General features: G+C 37.1%; 1 non-coding gene and 1 pseudogene across 1 annotated transcript; one reads left to right on the top strand and one right to left on the bottom strand.

Moving 5' to 3' along the window:
• Positions 1-4,758: 4,758 nt before the first annotated feature.
• Positions 4,759-6,081, bottom strand: LOC124975493 (cytochrome b-c1 complex subunit 2, mitochondrial-like; annotated as a pseudogene).
• Positions 6,082-19,579: 13,498 nt separating this feature from the next.
• Positions 19,580-19,653, top strand: Trnav-uac (transfer RNA valine (anticodon UAC)). Its single transcript has one exon. It is a non-coding gene; the product is annotated as a tRNA-Val (tRNA).

The raw sequence follows: 19,653 nt of genomic DNA, 5'->3' as shown, positions 1-19,653 counted from the left end.
GAGCCTACAGAGTGGCAGAAAATCTTTGGCAATCATACTTCAGATAGAGCACTAATCTCCAGAATCCATAAAGAACTCAAAAAACTCTACACCAATAATGCAAATAATCCAATCAACAAATGGGCTAAGGAAATGAATAGACACTTTACAGAAGAAGATCTACAAGCAATCAACAAACATATGGAAAAATGTTTAACATCTCTAGTAATAAGAGAAATGCAAATCAAAACCACTCTAAGATTCCATCTCACTCCAATTAGAATGGCGACTATCAAGAATATAAGCAACAACAGGTGTTGGCGAGGATATTGGAGAAAGGTACACTCATACATTGCTGGTGGGGCTGCAAATTAGTGTAGCACTCTGGAAAGCATTGGGGAGATTCCTTAGAAAACTTGGAATGGAACCACCATTTGACCCAGCTATCCCAATCCTTGGCCTATACCCAAAGGACTTAAAATCAGCATACTACAGAGATACAGCCACATCAATGTTCATAGCTGCTCAATTCACAATAGCCAGATTGTGGAACCAACCTTGATGTCCTTCAATTGATGAATGGATAAAGACACTGTGGTATATATATATATATATATATATATATATATATATATATACAATGAAATATTACGCCATCATGAAGAATGATAAAATTATAGTTTTTGCAGGCAAATGGATGAAATTGGAGAATATCATGCTAAGTGAGATAAGCCATTCTGAAAAAACCAAATGATGAATGATCTCATTGATAAGTGGATGATGACACATAATAGGGGGTGGGAGGGATTAGTGTTCGGGTTAGAGTTAAGGTTAGGGAGGGGGTGAAGAATGGAGGAAGGAAGGACTGTATAGAGGGAAAAGAGGGGTGGGAGGGGTCAGGCGGAAGGGAAAAAATAACAGAATGCATCAAACAACATTACCCTATGTAAATTTATGATTACAAAAATGGTATGCCTTTACACCATGTAGAAACAGAGAAAAAACATGTATCCCATTTGTTTACAATAAAAAAAAGAAAGAAATGAGGTTTCTACCTCATATCTCAGAAGGTGGACTTTAACTCAAAATTAATCAGAAGAAGCAAAGAAGGTCATTTCATACTGCTTAAGGGAATTATACATCAACAAGACATGACAATCATAAATATTTATTCCCCAAACAATGGTGCAACTTCAAGAATCAAATAGACCACAACACAATAATACTGGGTGACATGAACGCACCTATCTTACCAATGGAGAGATCCTCCAAACAAAAACTAAATATGCAATAGAAATAAAAATACAATGAATAATGGAGACTTAACAGACATACATAAATATTTCATCCATAAATAACTGAATACACTTTCTTCTCATCAGCACAATGGTCCTGTTATAACATGGATTTTTATCTTAGTCCACAAATCAATTCTTAGTAAACTCAAATAAAGAAGAGATATTATCTTGTATTCTACCAGACCACAATGGGATGAAATTAGAAATGAATGATAAAATGAAAAATAGAAGTTGCTCTAACCCCAGAAGACTAAACAATATGCTATTGAATGACCAGTGGATAGCAGAAGAAATCAGGAATGAAAAAAAAATACATAAATATAAATGAGAATAACAACACAATATATCAAAATCTCTAAGGCACTATCATGGCAGGGTTAAGAGGAAAGTTCATTGCAGTAAACTCATTCAAGGAATGAATAGAGAGTCAACAAAAAATAATCTAACATTACATCTCAAAACCCTAGAACAAAAAGAACAAATCAATACCAAAAGCAGGATAAGACAGGAAGTAATTTAAATCACAGTTAAAAATAATTATATTGAAACAAATATTCAAAGAACTGATGAAACCAAATTGATTATTTGAAAAAGTAAATAAAATTGATAAATCCTTAGCCATATAAATGAAGAGAAAAGAGAAAAAAACAAATAACTAAATTTCATGTTGAAAAAGGAAATGTAATGGACACTAAAGAAATACAGATGGTAATCAGAAACTATTTTGAAAATTTATACTCCAATAAAATAGAAAATCTTGAAGACATTGACAGATTTCTAGAGATATATGACCTACCCAAATTGAAACAGGACATAAAAAAGTTATTTTTTATTATTTGCTCTAAGTAGTTATCCCTGACAGCAGAATGCATTTTGACTCATTGTACACAAACGGAGAGCAACTTTGTGCTTCTCTGGTAGTACATAATGCAGAGTCACACCATTCATAGAATACATGTACATTAGGTTATAATTTCCATCTCATTCCACCATCATTCCCACCTCCATTCCCCTCCCATTCCCTCACTCCCCTCTGCCTAATACAAAGTTCTTGCATTCCTTGCTTCCCCCTCCCAGTATGAATCAACATCCATATAATTAGAGAAAACATTTGGTCATTTGTTTTGGGTGATTGGTGTGTTTTGCTTAGTATGGATTTCTCCAACTCTAACCATTTACCTGCGAATGCCATAATTTCATTCTTTTTTAAGACTGAGAAATATTTCTTGGTGTAAATATATCACAGTTTCTTCATCCATTCATCAATCAAAAGGCATCACATCACATTTTCTTTATCCATTCATCTGTTGAAGGTCACCTAGATTGGTTGCATAGCTTAGCTATTGTGAATTGTGCTTAGCTAGAAACATTGATGTGGTTGTGTCGCTCTCGTGTATCGATTTTGAACCCTTTGGACGTATACCAAGTAGTGGGATAGCAGAGTTATAAGGTGGTTCCATTCCTAGATTTTTGGTGGATCTCCATGCTGCTTTCCAAAGTGGTTGCACTAATTTGCAGTCACACCAACCATGTATGAGTGTGACCTTTTCACCACATCCTCACCATCACTTATTGTTATTTGTTTTCTTTTTTTGTTTGTTCTTTTTTAGTTATACAAGACAATAGAATATATTTTGTCATATTATACATACATAGAATATAAATTAATCTAATTAGGGTCCTCTTATTGTGGTTGTGTATGATGCAGCATTACCTTGGTTGTGTATCCAAATACAGGGCTAAGAGAGTTTTGTCTGATTGATTCTGTTGTCCTTCCTATTTCCCTCCCTTCTCCCTTCCATTCATTTCCCTTTGCCTAATCCAATGGACTTCTAGTCTTCCCCTCCCCACACTGCCTTCTTGTGGGTTCGTATCCACATATCAGAGAACATTTGGCCTTTGGATTTTGGGGGCTGGATTATTTCACTTAGCATAATATTTTTCCATTCCATCCATTTATGGACTATTTCCATAATTTCATTCTCATTCATGACTGAGTAATGTTCTATTGTGTATGTATATCACATTTTCTTTACCATTCATCCGTTGAAGGACACCAAAGTTTTCCCACAGTTTAGCAATTGTGAATTGAGCTAATATCCACATTGATGTGGTTGTGTCACTGTAGTATGCTGATTTTAAGTCCTTTGGTTATACACTGAGGAGTGGGATAATAGGATCAAGTGGTTGTTCCATTGAAAGATTTATAAACAATCTCCATATTGTTTTCCAGAGTGGTTGCACCCATTTGGAACCCCAACAGCTCTCCCCCAATCTTTGCCAATATTATTATTACTGGTATTCTTGACATTTGCCATTTTTACTAGAGTGAGATGGAATCTCAGTGCATTTAAAATTTTCATTTCTCTAGTTGCTAGAGATGAACATCTTTTCACATATTTCTTGACCATTTCTATTTCTTCTTCTGTGAACTACATCTTCCTTTGCCCATTTCTTGATTGAATTATTATTTTTGATGTTAAGTTTTTTGAGTTCTTTATATATCCTGAAGACTAACTCTCTATCTAAGGTGCAGGTTGGAATGAATTTCTCCAATTCTGTAGGCCCCAGGTTCACCTTATTGATTGTTTCCTTTGCAGTGGGGGCAGTGTTATAGTTTAATACCATTCCATTTATTGATTCTTGATTTTACTTTTTGCACTTTAAAAGTCTTGTTGAGGAAGTCAGTTCCTAAGCTGACATGATGGAGAGTTGGGCCTACTTTTTATTCTAGTAAGTGCAGGGTGTCTGATCTAACACCTAGGTCCTTGATCCACTTTGAGTTACAGGGTGAGTGACAGGGGTCTAATGTGTTTTTGCTACATATGGATTTCCAGTTTTCCCACAACCATTTGGTGAATGGCTAGCTTTTCTCCAATGTATTTTTATCGCACCTTTCTCTAGTATGAGGTAACTGTATTTATGTGAGTGTGTCTCTGTGTCTTCTATTCTGTACCACTGGTCTGCATTTCTGCTTTAGGGCCAATACTATGCTGTGTTTTCTACTCCAGCTCTATAGTATAATTTTTTTGGAGTGGTGGGTACTGGGGATTGAACTCAAGGGCTCCTGAAAATTCAGCCACATCTGCAGCCCTATTTTATTTAGAGATAGGGTCTCCTTGACTTGTTTAATGCCTCATTTTTGCTGAGGCTAGCTTTAAACTCACAATTTTCTTGCCTCAGCCTCCTGAGTGGCACTTGTCACCATGCTCAGCTGTAGTATAATTTAAGGTCTTGTATTGTGATGCCTCCGCATTCATTTTTCTCACTGAGAATTGCTTTGGTTATTCTGGGCCTCTTATTTTTCTTTAAGCAAAATGATTTATTGACTCTGTGTCACCTGGGATTAATTACCTGCATTTATGTATTATGATATTTTATTTGGTTGTGGAAAGTGATAACTTATTATAGACTTTTGACTTTCATATGTTTGCTGCTCTGGATGGGTTAATGTTCCACTCTCTCCCCTGCTGTGTGTGCTTCAGGCTTCCAACTCATCAACAAAAGGTATATGCCCCAAATTTCCACTAGCTGCCATTGACTTCTGGCCAGAAACAAAAATTGTTTGCAGCATTTATGACATCAGTGTTAACCACCAAGTCAGTTTGCTGAAGGAGCGTGGATGGTGGTATGTAAGAGCCAGCAACTAGAGCCTGGGATTTAACTTCAACCAGGAAACCGTCAGAAGACTCCACTGATATTAGGTATCCAGCTTTCACTTTGTTCTTGGCAACCTGGATATCTGCACTGGGAAGGTTTTCTTGAGCAGTCATTTGTACTAGGTTAAAGGCAGCCTTGATAACATCTCCAGCAGCCGCAGCCTGGGAGATAGTGTAAATTCCAAGGAGCCCAGATCCGAGTAACTGGCATGGAAAGCAGAAACATCAAATGACTGGTGATTACCTTTGGCAACAGCCTGGTACAAGATGCTAGTGGCATTTTTACCCCTCTTGACATGTGGTCCACCATCAAGGACGTGCTGAAGACCACTGAATGCATGTGCTTCTGCAACTCTTATGGCAACACTTTCTGCTATAACAGCAGCATGGACAAGACTGTGTCCATTTTGTTCTCAAATTTCACCTCTGCGGTATTTGGCCTTTGCACCAGATAAACCAAGCCCATGCCTCATGTTGAGAAACTGTTCAGCAACTTGTTTTAAAACAGGATGGCTCACACCAAGCCCAAACAAAGTCACTCTTCTGCTTGTAAAATGGTTCTGAACAAAGCGATATAACTCTTCTTATGTTACTTTTCCAATCCTATAGTCAGGACAACACAATGAATCAGCTAATGCATTCTGGTAAGCAGCAGCATGCAAATTTTTCATGAGATGAACCTGTGGATTCTGAAAAGCCACAATTTTGTTAATCTTTAGCTGAGACTGAAGGGAATCCACTTCCCAAAGATGCAATTCTGGTGCTGTAATGACATTAAGCAGGACTCAACTCAATGTCAACATCATCCTACAGGCACTCTTAATTTGCAGTCACGCTTAATTTACCACCAACTGCTTCAATTCCCTGGGTTATCCCTTTTGTAGTTAAACTGGATGCAAAATGCAGTGAATGAGAGGTTTCTATATTGCTGGGGTCCTCATATCTACTGCCTGTTTTAATGAACAAACAAATGCCAGAACATAGTTTTCAAGAGAAGCAATTACCGAACCATTTGGTAATTTGGTAAACTCAAGGTCCTGAGGATATACAGGAACTACTGCAGGGGCAGCTGTGCCTTTAATTTTGGGGGCAAATTTGAGGGAATAAAATCATGAGAAGGACTACACTCTGGTCAGTAGCTTCATGACTCAAGTGTGCTCTGACCCATGGTCACTGTGGCTTAAAGGCAGGCAAGATGGTGGTGGAGTTTATTTGTACAATGAATATCATGATTTCTGTTTAGATTTCTATCAAGAAGATCATTGAGATTTATGTAACAGGAATTGTATTAAATCTATGTGGTGCTTTTAGTAGTATGGCTATTTTAACAATATTAATTGGGCCTATCAAAGAACATGGAAGGTCTTTCCATTTTTTGAGGTCATCTTCAATATCTTTCTTTAGTGTTCTGTAGTTTTCATTGTAGAAATCTTTCACCTCTTTTGTAAGGTTGATTCACAAGGGTTTTGTATTTTTCTTTGAGGTTACTGTGAAGAGGATAATTCCCCTGAGTTTTGTTTGAGTAGATATGTCATTGGTGTGTAGGAATGCATTTGATTTATTGCTCTTCCTTTTATATCCTGCTACTTTGCTGAGTTTGTTTATGAATTCTAGAAGTTTTCTTATGGATTTGGGTGGCCATCTCTATAGAATTATGTCATCAACAAATGGGAATACTTTGAGTTGTTTTCACTCTTTTGTCTAATAGCTCTGGCTAGAGTTTCAAGGACTAAACTAGATGGGAATGGTAATTCTTTCCATTTTTATCCATTGAGAATGATATTGTCCTTGGGTTTAGCATAAGTAGCTTTTACAATGTTGAAGTATGTTTCTACACTACCTAATTTTTCTAGTGTTTGGAAAATAAATAGATGCTGCATTTTGTCAAAAGAATATTCTGAATCTATTACAATAATGATGTGATTCTTATCTTCAAGTCGATCAATATGGTGAATTATGCTTATTGATTTTTGTATGTTGAACCAAACTTGCATCCCTGGGATAACCCCCACTTGATTATGGAGCACTATCTTTTTCATCTGTTTTTGTATGCAACTTGCAAGAAGTTTAATGAGAATTTTTGTATCTGTGTTCATGAGCGATATTGGTCTAAAGTTTTCTTTTCTTGGTGTGTCTTTCTGGTTTTTGTATCAGGGTGATAGTAGCTTCATAAAATGGGATTGGAAGGGTTTTGTACTGTTCTATTCCATGGAATAATTTGAGGGAATTTGGTGTAAGTTCTTCTTTGAAGGTGTGACAGAACTCAGTGAGACTCCATCTAGTCCTGGGTTTTGCTTTGTTGGTAGGCTTCTGATGGAGTCTTTAAATTCATTGTTTGAAATTTATCTGTTTAAATTTCCTATCTCCCTCTGATTCAATTTGGGTATGTCATATGTCTCTAGAAATCTGTTGATTTCTTCAATCTGTTGATTTTCTATTTGATTGGAGTTTGGAGTTTCAATGTAGATTCTGATTGTCAACTGTATTTCACTAGTGTTCCATGGTGATATTTCTTTTTAATTTGTGAATTATAGCAATTTGAATTTTTCCCTTTTCTTCATTAGCTTGTTTGTATCAGTTGTTATTACTATCTGTTTCTCCCTATTGTGAGTACTGGAAACTTTCAGGGACACTACAATACCAGTAGAAAACCTACTGCTTTAAAATGAAATGTTAGATGGGTAGACAAACAAACAACATGAAAAACCAAGGGAATAAATTGCTTCTAACAGCCCAAAATACGTAAAAACCAAAATCATCAACACTACAGTGGGAGAAATTTCAGAGATGGAGTTTAGAATGTTCATACTTACAATGATATGTGAGGTAAAGTACGATGTAAAGGAGAAAATACTGTATGTAGAAGATCATTTCAAAAGGTAGATAGAGAACAGGGGATATAACACAGTTGGTAGAGTGCTTGCCTTACAAGCACAAGGCCCTGGGTTCAACCCCCAGCACTGCAAAAAAAATGTAGATAGAGATTCTGGGAAAAAATGCAGAAAACCTCAAAATGACAACATCAAAAACCAAATAAAAAATTCATTGGAAAATATCACCAGTAGACTGCACTGTTGGAAGACAGAGTCTCAGGCAATGAAGACCAAGTACATAGTCTTGAAAATAAGGTTGACATGGAGAAAAGATGTTAAGAGACCAAGAACAGAACTTCCAAAAGTTTTGGGATAACTTGAAAAGTCAAAAAATAAAATTTATCAAAATAGATAACATCTTGGAGATGCAAACCAAAGGAATGCAAAATTTCTTCAATTAAATAATGACTGAAATTTCCCCAAACCTAAAGATGGTATTGGAAAATGAAATACAGGAAGCACACAGCACCCCAAAAATACAAAATTAGAGCATAAACACATCAAGGCACATTATGAATATGCCTTACACAAAATAGGTATAGAACTCTAAAGTGTTCCAGAAAAAAATGTCAAGTCACATTTAGTGAGAAACCAATTCAGATCTCAGCTAATTTTTTAACCCATTCCCTTAGAGCTAGGAGGTCTTGGAATAACACATACCAAGCTCTGGAGAAAACTGGATGCCATCCAAGAATAGTATACACTGCAAAACTAAGCTTCAGATTTGATGATGAAATAAAAGCCTTCTATGATAAAAATAATTGAAAGAATACATAACTAAAATGTCTGCACTACAAAATATTCTAATATTTCATGAAGAAAAGGTGAAAACCAATGAAGGGAGGAACTGCACTAGAAGAATGCTCATTTAAGGGAAAATCTAATTCAAGTTAAAAATGGGAAATCAATCAAGAAGGCAGGGAATAAAACTTATTTCTCAAATATCATTGAATGTAAATGGCCTAAACTCATCAATCAAAAGACATAGACTGGCAGAAAGGATGAAAATACAAGACCCATAATATAATCCAAGAGACTCACATCAGACGCACAGACATCCATAGACTAAATGAAAGGAAGGGGAACAAACTTAACATTCACATGGATCTCACAGATAGCAGGGATTTTCATATCTGATAAAGTTGCAGGATACAAAATCTACATCTAAAAATAAATAGCATTTCTACACACTAGCAACAAACTCTCTGAAAAACAAGATCAACATAACAATCCCATGTATAATCATTGCAAAGAAATTAAATAATTAGGAATAAGTTTAACCAAGGGAGTGAAGGTTCCTACATTGAAAACTATAAAATACTGATGAAAGAAATTGAAGACAAAAATAAATGGGAACTTATTCCATGTTTATCAATTAAAAGGACTAATTGATGTTTTTAAAAGTGTTCATACAAACCAGGTGCTGTGGAACATGTTTGTTATCCCAGCGACTTGGGAGGCTGAGGCAGGAGGATCACAAGTTTAATGCCAGCCTCAGCAATGTAGCAAGACCTAGTCTCAAAATAAAATATTAAAAGGCCTGAGGATGTAGCTCAGTGGTAGAGTGCCACATGCTCTATCCCCAGCACCTACAAGATAGTGCACATTTTTTAGTCCACCCAAAGAATCTACAGATTTAATGAAATTCCCATCAAACCTATGATATTTTTTTCACATAAATAGAAAAATATCCTAAAATTATGGAACCACAGTAGATAACAAATAACCCAAATAATCTTGAGCAAAATGGACAAAGCCAAAGTATCATACTACCTGATTTAAAAACTTACTACAAAGCTCTAGTAATCAAATAGGGTGGTGCTGCATAAATGCAGTCCCCCAGTCCAATGGGTCAGAATACAGTGTAGCAATAAATACATGAACAGACAATCAATGGGTTTTCAAGAAAGATGCCAAGAACATACCTTGGAACGTGACAGCCTCTTCAACCAGTGGTGCTGAAAGCACTAGACATTCACATACAGAAGAAAGAAATTAGACTCTCATCTCACACTTTATACAAAACCTATTCAAAACAGATTGCTAAAAACATAAATGTAAGACCTGAAACTGTAAAACTACTAAAAGAAAACAAAAGAAAAGCCAAATGACATTAGTGTGTGTGATGAGTGTTTTCAATATGGCTCAAAAGCACAGGCAAACAAAGCAAAAATAAACAAATCATCCCCATCAAACAAAAGGTTTCTACACAGCAAAGCATATATCTACAAAGTGAAGAGACCACCTACAGAGGGTGTACATTTGCAAACACTATGTCTGATTAGGGGTTAGTATCCAAAATGTACAAGGAACTCAAAAAAACTCCACAGCAAGAAAACAAAAAACAGAGTTAATAAGTGAACCCAGAACCTGACACTTTGTCTTCCAAAAAAAGCCATGCACATGACCCAAAGGCATATGGGAAAATGCCCAACATCACTAACCAGGGAAATGCAAATTAAAACCACAGTATGTCAGAATGCCAATTATCAAAAAGATGAAAGACAACAAGGGTTAAAGGAGATGTGGAGAAAATGGAGACCTTGCAAAATGTGGTGTGAATGTGAATTAATGTTCGGGCATTACCTGTTATCTAAACCAGAAAAGGACACAACAAAAAAGAAAACTATAGACCAATACCCTGGATGATCGTTGACGCAAAAATCCTCAATGAACTACTTGCAAATCAAACTCCACATCACACTAAAAAGATCATACGCCTCGATCAAGTTTGTTGCAGTCCAGGGATGCAAGTTGGTTCAACATGTAAGTTATTAAATATACTACATCACATAAACAGATACAAGGATAAAAATTGCAAGATCATTAGGGATGGGTTTGCTGAAGGTGAGGACGAACGCAGCCTACCCTACCTAGCCTTACCCAGCATGCTTACTCAAGCATCAGAGATCGAGCTGTGAAGGTACAGATCTAATTTTATTTAGGGTTGCACAGGACATATATAGGCACATTATCCAATTAGTTAACACGCTTGTTAAAGTATAACAGAGTCAGCCTATAGGTGAACTATACGTCAAGGGTCAAGGTAGTACAAACAAACCAAGTATGCCTAAGTAATTCTGCCCAGAAACAGGTCTGAGAGAAAGGACTGTGGCAATGGCAAGCTCCAGCACAGGGCATGAGGCAAGGCAGTGCTGGTGAGCTCACATCACAGCTTTCTGGGATGCATGACAGAACGAGGCCTCCCCTCAGTTCACACTCAGCCTCAGCAGCTGCAAAGACATGCATTCCATGGCGAGTCTTTACCATTACCTCAGTTTCTCTGTTCAGACTGTTTGGCGTATTTAGACCATGGTGTCATTGACTGCTGTCAGGTAATCTCAAGGAATGTTCCCTATATTTGTGTCTTCTTTACTAATTGAAGCAAGTAGGGTCTTGGAAAACAGTTGTTGTGATTTGTCACGGTAAGCTAGTCACTCAGAAAGAAGATTGAAAATACAATGAACCCCACATATGCATAAGAGTACAACAAATATAAGTATGACTGCAGTTACAAAGAATTGCTTTTACCAAGACATGTCTGGTAACCAAGAAATCAGCCTGCTGGGGTTCAGCCCTAGCAGGTGTCCATGGGTTCCACACAGGTAAAAGGAGCGTGGGGAGACAGCATCAGCGATGGATGGAGAATGAAAGACACAGACTCTAGTTCTGGTGCAATCAATCCCACTTTATTCTGGGGAAGGCTGGGTTTATATACATTTTTCTTCAGGCTATATGGCAGTCTTGTGGTTAATATTAAAGAAGTTTCCAAAGCATAGGCAGAAATTGTTTTTAACAAGGAACAGAAAAATTATGAGAAAACAGTAACCTTACAGATTATCCTTACATAATCACAATTATTTTAAGAATATCTAACTACATCCATGAGCTAATACAATGTTTATTTCTTTAATATCTAAACTCTATGTGACCTAAGACTATTCTTATTATTCTTGCAGTTAAAGAGATAGACAAGTAATCTCATGTGACCATCTCTACTAGGTCCATCTGGTTAATATCTAAATTGCTGAGTTAAGGGCTACAGGAGGGCAGTGGTCGCAGTGGTTCTCATAGCCAAGTTTTTTTGTTGTTGTTTTTTAATGAATAAATTACCTTGTCTTATGTAGCTCTTTTTTTCCAGAACAGGGCATTGTGCACCAACGTTTATTATAGGGGTGACCTATTCTTTGTAGAAAGGAAGGAATGTTGTAAAACCTTATTCTTTTACCCCACCACCATCATCAGAATTTAACCAGCCTGTTGGAGACAAAGGCAGATCTATAACTATTTTCTCCAGAGGCTTTCAGGGACTCATTGCACGGTTGCAAAATTATTTTTAATTTTGTTAGTGGTAAAGATCCATTGTTTTTCAGATTATAAGTAATATTTTCTGGAATTTTTGTTGTATTCCCCTCATCCCCTTAAGTAATTCATTCAGACTGAAATGAGTAATATATTATCAGAAAAACACAGCAGAAAAAACACCATGCTTCAGAGTAAAACATCAAGCAATTCCTTTTAGAATGAGCCTTTGCAATCATCCTCCAGGAGATCATTGTCAAGCACTGGATGGAATTCCAGATGCCCCCGCATCAGCCAATCTAGCAGGCCTATATTTACAGGTTCTCAATGAATGTTATCAATGATGTCCTTTAAATGATTTAGCTATTGGAAATAGAATTACTATTATCAGTTAAGTTGAAACAACACATATTCCTAAGTTCCTTACAGCCCTTATGGTGTAATAGCAACAAATAATCAATGGAAGCTCTATTATCAAGAATAGCTTGATGATGCTACCTTTGTTCCTCATTGAGCATTGCAATAGCCTGAGAGGTATAATTAATATTTTTTACCATGACACAGGCTAACTTCATGACTTCTTCATATGGCCTTACAGCCAGTGCAGGAATTCCTACTAAATAAAATGTTAACACATACTCTGCCCTAGATAACAAAATTACAGAGTCATCACAATTTTCATCAAGAGGAATGACTCGCTTATTGATTCTCTGAGAGGGATGGTGTCCTAAAAGATCATGAGACGAGGGTAGAAGTACAGTAAGTCTGCTAAGACAACAATGTATACCATGTGACATATTGGCTGGAATGTAATTAAATGTGTAAGGTCCACAGGAAAAGAACCAGCCAAAAGGAAAAGGAACATGTGCATATGCATAACTAACTAGTTCAGCAGAAAGAAGGATTTCTACATCCCTAAATTTCCTGCTAGAATTTTTAAATTCAGCACATGTCTCTGTTTGATCAATGACCACTATGAGAGTCACAAATTCCATAGCATTAGAGGGTTTTTTTCCATGTAGGCTTACCCCACTCATAGCATTCTGTATAGGAAATACTTTTGTTGATGGCCGTAAACATTGTCATATTCCTTATCTCTCGGACAGGGTGACAAACAGGTAAAAGGTAAGATCCTAGCACCATGCTCATATGTGTATCTTGATGGATACAAATTTCTGAGGCATTAGCAATTTCTGCCAAAGAAACCCAAATATTATCATGAACACGATCAGTTAAAATAGAAGATGTTAACACAGAGACATGAGCATTGGAATTAGCAGTGATAATAGCACACACTATTAGAAATAATGTCACAGGCCCTGGATTGGCCTCTGGTAACATTTGTTCTGCTTGATGCATCAGATTCTTCAAATCTCCCCATGTTATGGCATGATGTCTTCTGAAGCACGGGTGTCTTGTTTGTCATATTGGTCCTGGGGTGAATTGAGCATCTTCACCCTCAATCTTCAATTGCTCCATCTGTCTTGTCGGTGGTATCATCTGCTTTTGTTATTGTTGCTGGTCTGACATTTCTTGCCAGTACCCATATGGGCGATGTTGCTGATTCTGGAAAGACACAAGCAAAACCTCGACCTTAGGTCAGAAGAGGATAAGGACTGATCCATTCATTTGTCAAGGGATCTTTCCATCTAACCAATGGTAATGGTGATGGAGATGATAGAAGTGGTCCCCAGTGTTTATAGGCAGGGAATATTCCATGTGAATCAAAAAGTTAAAAAAATTTTGGTAAATAGGGAAGATATTAATCTTTCTCCAGGGGAGGATGAGTTCCCCCTTTCCTTTTATATTTGAGCTTTTAAAGAATGATTTGCACGTTCTATGATTGCCTGTCCTCATGGGTTATGAGGAATACCAGTAAGATGACGAATGTTGCATGATGTTCAAAAATTGTTTAAATCAAGAACTAACAAAATGTGGCTCATTACCTGTCATCAAGGACCAAGGTATTCCTATTATCAAGAATGCTTGCCCTAATGCCTGAATGGCATGTTTTGTTTTCTTACCACTTAAAGCAGTAGCATAAGTGTAACTTGAATATGAATCTATAATTACATGAACAAATTTTAATTTTTCAAAAGAAGATAATGAGTGACATCCATTTGCCATAACTTAAGTGGTCGTAGACCTCTAGGATTTACACCTTGAAATTGAAGAGGTCCTAAAGGCAACAAGGGTGCACATTTAGCACATATTCAGACCAAATGTTTGCATGAGAAAACAGTTAGATCTGGATACAAATGATGTAGAAACTGAGCAGACATGTGAAATCTAACATGTAACTCTTTTGCCTGTTGAATTGGAGAAGAATCTGTGTACATCATTAATTTATCAATACTCTAATTGCCTTTAGTTAGAGGTCCTGGTAAGTTAGTATGATATCTTATTGTGTTGAATAAGCCAAGGATTAGTTCAATTTTCTATTAGAAGCGTAAATGTGTCCATCGCTTGATCTAGTGGGCACAAAGAACGTCTAAAAGAAGAGTATGGGAGATTTTTTGCTACTTGAGTTGCATAAGTGCAGTCAGAAAAGAGATTAAAAGATTGCAGGCAAACCTCAAAAGCCTTAATCATTGCTAATAACTCTTCTAATCGTGGTAATCCATTAAAGTTTTCCGTTATTACTATTTGTTTTTTGTGGGTGATATAATTAGTATTCCCCACAACATGTTCTATTTGCATCCATAAAAATTACTGTGGCTTCTGGCAAAGGTTTAGACTGAGGAAAAACTCGTTGAGTATCAATAGGTAAAGTGTTCAAAGTTTGAAGAAGTTTGTCTTTAGGCAAAATGATTTCTCCAGTAAACCCTTCCATCAATATTTGACAATTTAAATTGTTAGCTTGTAATGAGGCAAATTGATCCTGTGAAAAAAGGAGAATTATAGTATTGTGTTCCCATCCATATTAAGAACAAATTATATTTTGTAACTTTTGAGCTAAGAGTAACAGTGTATGCACCCATGAGTGTATCTTAGACAATTTACCTCTAGCCAAATGTATACAATATAAAGTTTCTGATTGATCAATTAATCCTGTAGGAGTAGATCATACCCAGAAGTGGTCTGAGGGGATCATATCATCCTAAGTTCAATGATTGAATTTGCTTATTTATCAATTTTCTGGTCTCCTTAGTTTTTTTAGTCATAATTCTAGTACTATTAGGATAAGATGAGTCTTCCAAAAAGCATAAATAATGGTTTTAATTGATTTGTAGTGACTGGCAAGGCTGTAAGAATCCAATTAATGTTTTCATATAATTGCTGTAATTCAGCAAAAGAATAGGAGTCTGCAATCTGTAACTGTGGCTCTAGAGGGTGCACTTTGTCTGACGTGACATACCCCCCAAAAAAGAGTAAGGTGGCACTTTTTGGACTTTGTTAGAAACAATATTAAGGTCCAAATCTAATAAATTTTGATGTAGTTGGTTAAATAATTTATTTCATATGTCTGCATCCTGATGTGCTATTAGGATATTGTCCATGTAATGAATTTTGTAACATAAACCCTTCAATGGTCTTCTCACATGTGCCACATAATGTTGACACATTGTAGGGCTGTTTTTCACCCCTTGAGGTAATACTGTCCATTGAAACCTCTTTGAGGGAAGATTATGATTAACTGTGGGAACAGAAAATGCAAAATATGGGTTACCTTCTGGGTGTAGGGGAATTGAAAAGAAACAGTCTTTAACATCTATTATTATAATATGACAATTTTTTGGTATACAGGATGGGTGTGGCAGCCCTGATGGTAAAGGCCCCATTTTTTTCATGTGAGCATTAATGACTCTTAAGTCATATAATAATCTCCATTTATTTTTACCTCTTTTTTGAACAATGAATATAGGAGTATTATGGGGACTAATAGAAGGCTCAATATAACCAGGTTTTAATTGTTCTTCAACTAATAAATTTAAATGATTGAGCTTTTCCTGAGTTAATGGCCACTGTTCCACCCATTAGGGGACTGTAGTGTACCATTGCAATTTTATGGGATCTGACTTAATAAGCGGGACAGTGGCCTTTAGAATTGAGGGTACCTCCCACTTTGACCTGTTTTGTCATGAACAGTTATATCATCATAGGAGGCTTTATCATCTGTGGCAATCACTGTATCCATACTTCCCAATAAATCTCTGCAAAATAAGTTGTTATGTAATCCTTCCACAACTAAAGGAGTAATTGAGCTTTTATTACCATCCATGTCCTCCCAAACTACAGGATATTTATGTTTTGGGGAATGTTGTAGTCTTCCTATCCCCTGAACATTAGGTCCTTCTTCTGTTTTTCATCCTATTTTGACATCTTCTTCCACTCTTAATAATGCTCTTAATAATGCTACATTAGCTCCTGTATCTATTATACCCTTAAATGTTATTCCATTGATCTTAACTTGCATTCTAGGTTTATTGATTTGCACTGGAATTGTTCACATTACTTTTGGATTATTTGTCCCTCTCAACTGTGGGACTGAGGGCTGCCTTTTTTTTCCCAGTTTAAAGGCTTCCCTGTATTATCTGATTTTGATCTATAGTCTCTAGTCCACTGAAAACCTTTATGACATTTTGGACATCTAGAAGATGGGATCTTCCGTGATTGACTTTGTTTAGGGTTTTTAGATGGGCGTTCTCTTGCAAACTGTCCCTTTCCTCCACAAGTGCAGCATATATTTAAGTCTTTCTCTGGAAACCTTCCCTTTACATCTAAGGAAGCAGCTAACACTTCTGCTAATGCCATAGCCTGAGTAGAATTTGTTCCTACATCTCCGCATGCTAACAACCAATCATCCTTGTCTCCATTTCTAAATGGAGCTATTGCTCATAAGCATTCAAATGTTTCTCCCTTCAAATACCAGCTCTCTAAGTAGCGTCTCTGCCACTGCAGCAAGATCTACCTTGTGATTAATTACATCTGTGGCTCTCGCCACAAAATCTGCCAAACTTTCATTAGGCCTTTGGATTAGCTTAACTAATGGCTTAGAAGATTCCTTAGTAGGGACCTGTCCTAGAGCCTTGAGAGCACATGCTCAAACCTGCTCAAAATATTGGGCGGTCCCAATGCCTGTATAGCTAGAGGTGCATAAATTCCATTACCCTGTAAACAATCCACGTTTAAAGGCACAGCAGTTGTTCTATTTCTTTCTGCTTGCTGTTCACATTGATCAATATAAGCAGATTTCCAGAGCAAAAATTGCCCTCCAGGCAAACAGGCACGCATCAGCTGCATCCAGTCAAAGGGACAGTTTAAATTCAGGCTAATTCAATCTATCATCTGATCAAAGTATGGGGATCTTATGCTGTCCTCCAGGGCGGCTTTTCTCACTGATTTCATGGTTTCAGGTTGTTTCAGATACCTCCATAGCAACCTTTGAGCAATTATTACAGGATTAGCTGGAAAGGCTTGAATTACATCATCATTAAGCTCCACAAACATTTTAAAAGATGATGTGAAGGGCCACGCATTCGAACCTGCAGTAAGGTCTCTAGCATTGCACATCTTTGTAAAGTTCCTCCCATGGGAACTTTCCTTTTTCACCAGAGGGAGCTGTAGCTTCGCTCTTTTGTTTGGATAGGGCAGAAGAGGCCATGAGGAATGTGGACAAACAGGTTTATCCACCAGGATTAATGACTTAGGAATGTCCTGTTCTCCAGTTACTTACAGAGAACTGGGAGGAGCAGCTCGAGGGGGGCTATTCTTTACTATCTCCACGTGGTCCCCTCAATCTTCCCTGGGCTGAACTACAGGTTTTGTTTCACTTTCTTCTATAGTCCAAGAGAGTAAAATTTCTGGATCTACATTCTCTGTCAGAACTCCCTTTAAGCAGGCAGATGCTGGTGAGACAAAACTTTCTCTCACTTCTGCCTTCCTAGCAACATATAAAACTTTTCTCCAAACTTCAGGATCCCAGACATTAACCACAGAAACACAAGGAGCTATTTCTTGAACCTATTCCCAGCATGCTATTTAGCTCCTTTTAAGACACCTTAACTTGCCTCCTCCATAATAGTTCTTTCAAAGCATTCATGTGAGGCTCCTTTGCTGAAGGAGGTAAATTATCCATTATGGAGGGTCACTTATCCAACCTGAAGAATTCCAGCAAGAAGAAATGTCAGTAGGTCCCTGTTTGGGTGCCACTTGTAGCAGTTCAGAGATGCATTTGCTGAGGGTGAGGATGAACGATGCCTACCCTACATAGCCTTACCCAGCACTCTTACTCAGGCATCAGAGATCGAGCTCTGAAGGCACAGATCTATTTTTATTTAGGGTTGCACAGGATATATATAGGAACACTATCCAATCAAGTTAACACGCTTGTTAAAGTATAACAGAGTCAGCCTGTAGGTGAACTATACGTGGAGGGTTGAGGTAGTACAAACAAACCAAGTATGCCTAAGTAATTCTGCTCAGCAGCAGATCTGAAAAAAAGGACTGGGGGAATGCCAAGCTCCAGTGAAGGGCATGAGGCTAGGCAGTGCAGGTGCACTCACATAACAGCTTTCTGAGATGCATGTCATGGTGAATTATGCTTATTGATTTTTGTATGTTGAACCAACCTTGCATCCCTGGGATAACCCCCACTTGATTATGGAGCACTATCTTTTTCATCTGTTTTTGTGTGCAACTTGCAAGAAGTTTAATGAGAATTTTTGTATCTGTGTTCATGAGCGATATTGGTCTAAAGTTTTCTTTTCTTGGTGTGTCTTTCTGGTTTTTGTTTCAGGGTGATAGTAGCTTAATAAAATGGGATTGGAAGGGTTCTGTACTGTTCTATTCCATGGAATAATTTGAGGGAATTTGGTGTAAGTTCTTCTTTGAAGGTGTGAGAGAACTCAGTGAGACTCCATCTAGTCCTGGGTTTTGCTTTGTTGGTAGGCTTCTGATGGAGTCTTTAAATTCATTGTTTGAAATTTATCTGTTTAAATTTCCTATCTCCCTCTGATTCAATTTGGGTATGTCATATTTCTCTAGAAATCTGTTGATTTCTTCAATCTGTTGATTTTCTATTTGATTGGAGTTTGGAGTTTCAATGTCATCATCTGTATTTCACTAGTGTTCCATGGTGATATTTCCTTTTAATTTGTGAATTATAGCAATTTGAATTTTTCCCTTTTCTTCATTAGCTTGTTTGTATCAGTTGTTATTACTATCTGTATCTCCCTATTGTGAGTACTGGAAACCTTCAGGGACACTAAAATTCCAGTAGAAAACCTACTGCTTCAAAACCAAATTTTAGATGGATAGGCTTACAAACAACATGAAAAACCAAGGGAATAAATTGCCTCTAACAAACCAAAATGCATCAAAAACTGAATTCGTCAACACTACAGTGGGATAAATTTCAGAGATGGAGTTTAGAATGTTCATACTTACAATGATATGTGAGGTGAAGTATGATGTAAAGGAGAAAATACTGGATGTAGAAGATCATTTCAAAAGGCACATAAAGGACTGCGGATATATCTCAGTTGGTAGAGAGCTTGCCTTACAAGCACAAGGCCCTGGGTTCAATCCCCAGCACTGTAA

Source organism: Sciurus carolinensis, unplaced genomic scaffold (assembly GCF_902686445.1).
Source record: "Sciurus carolinensis unplaced genomic scaffold, mSciCar1.2, whole genome shotgun sequence".
NCBI lineage: Eukaryota > Metazoa > Chordata > Mammalia > Rodentia > Sciuridae > Sciurus > Sciurus carolinensis.
Note: the sequence above shows the minus strand (reverse complement) of the source record. Positions and strands in the feature narration are given on the sequence as shown.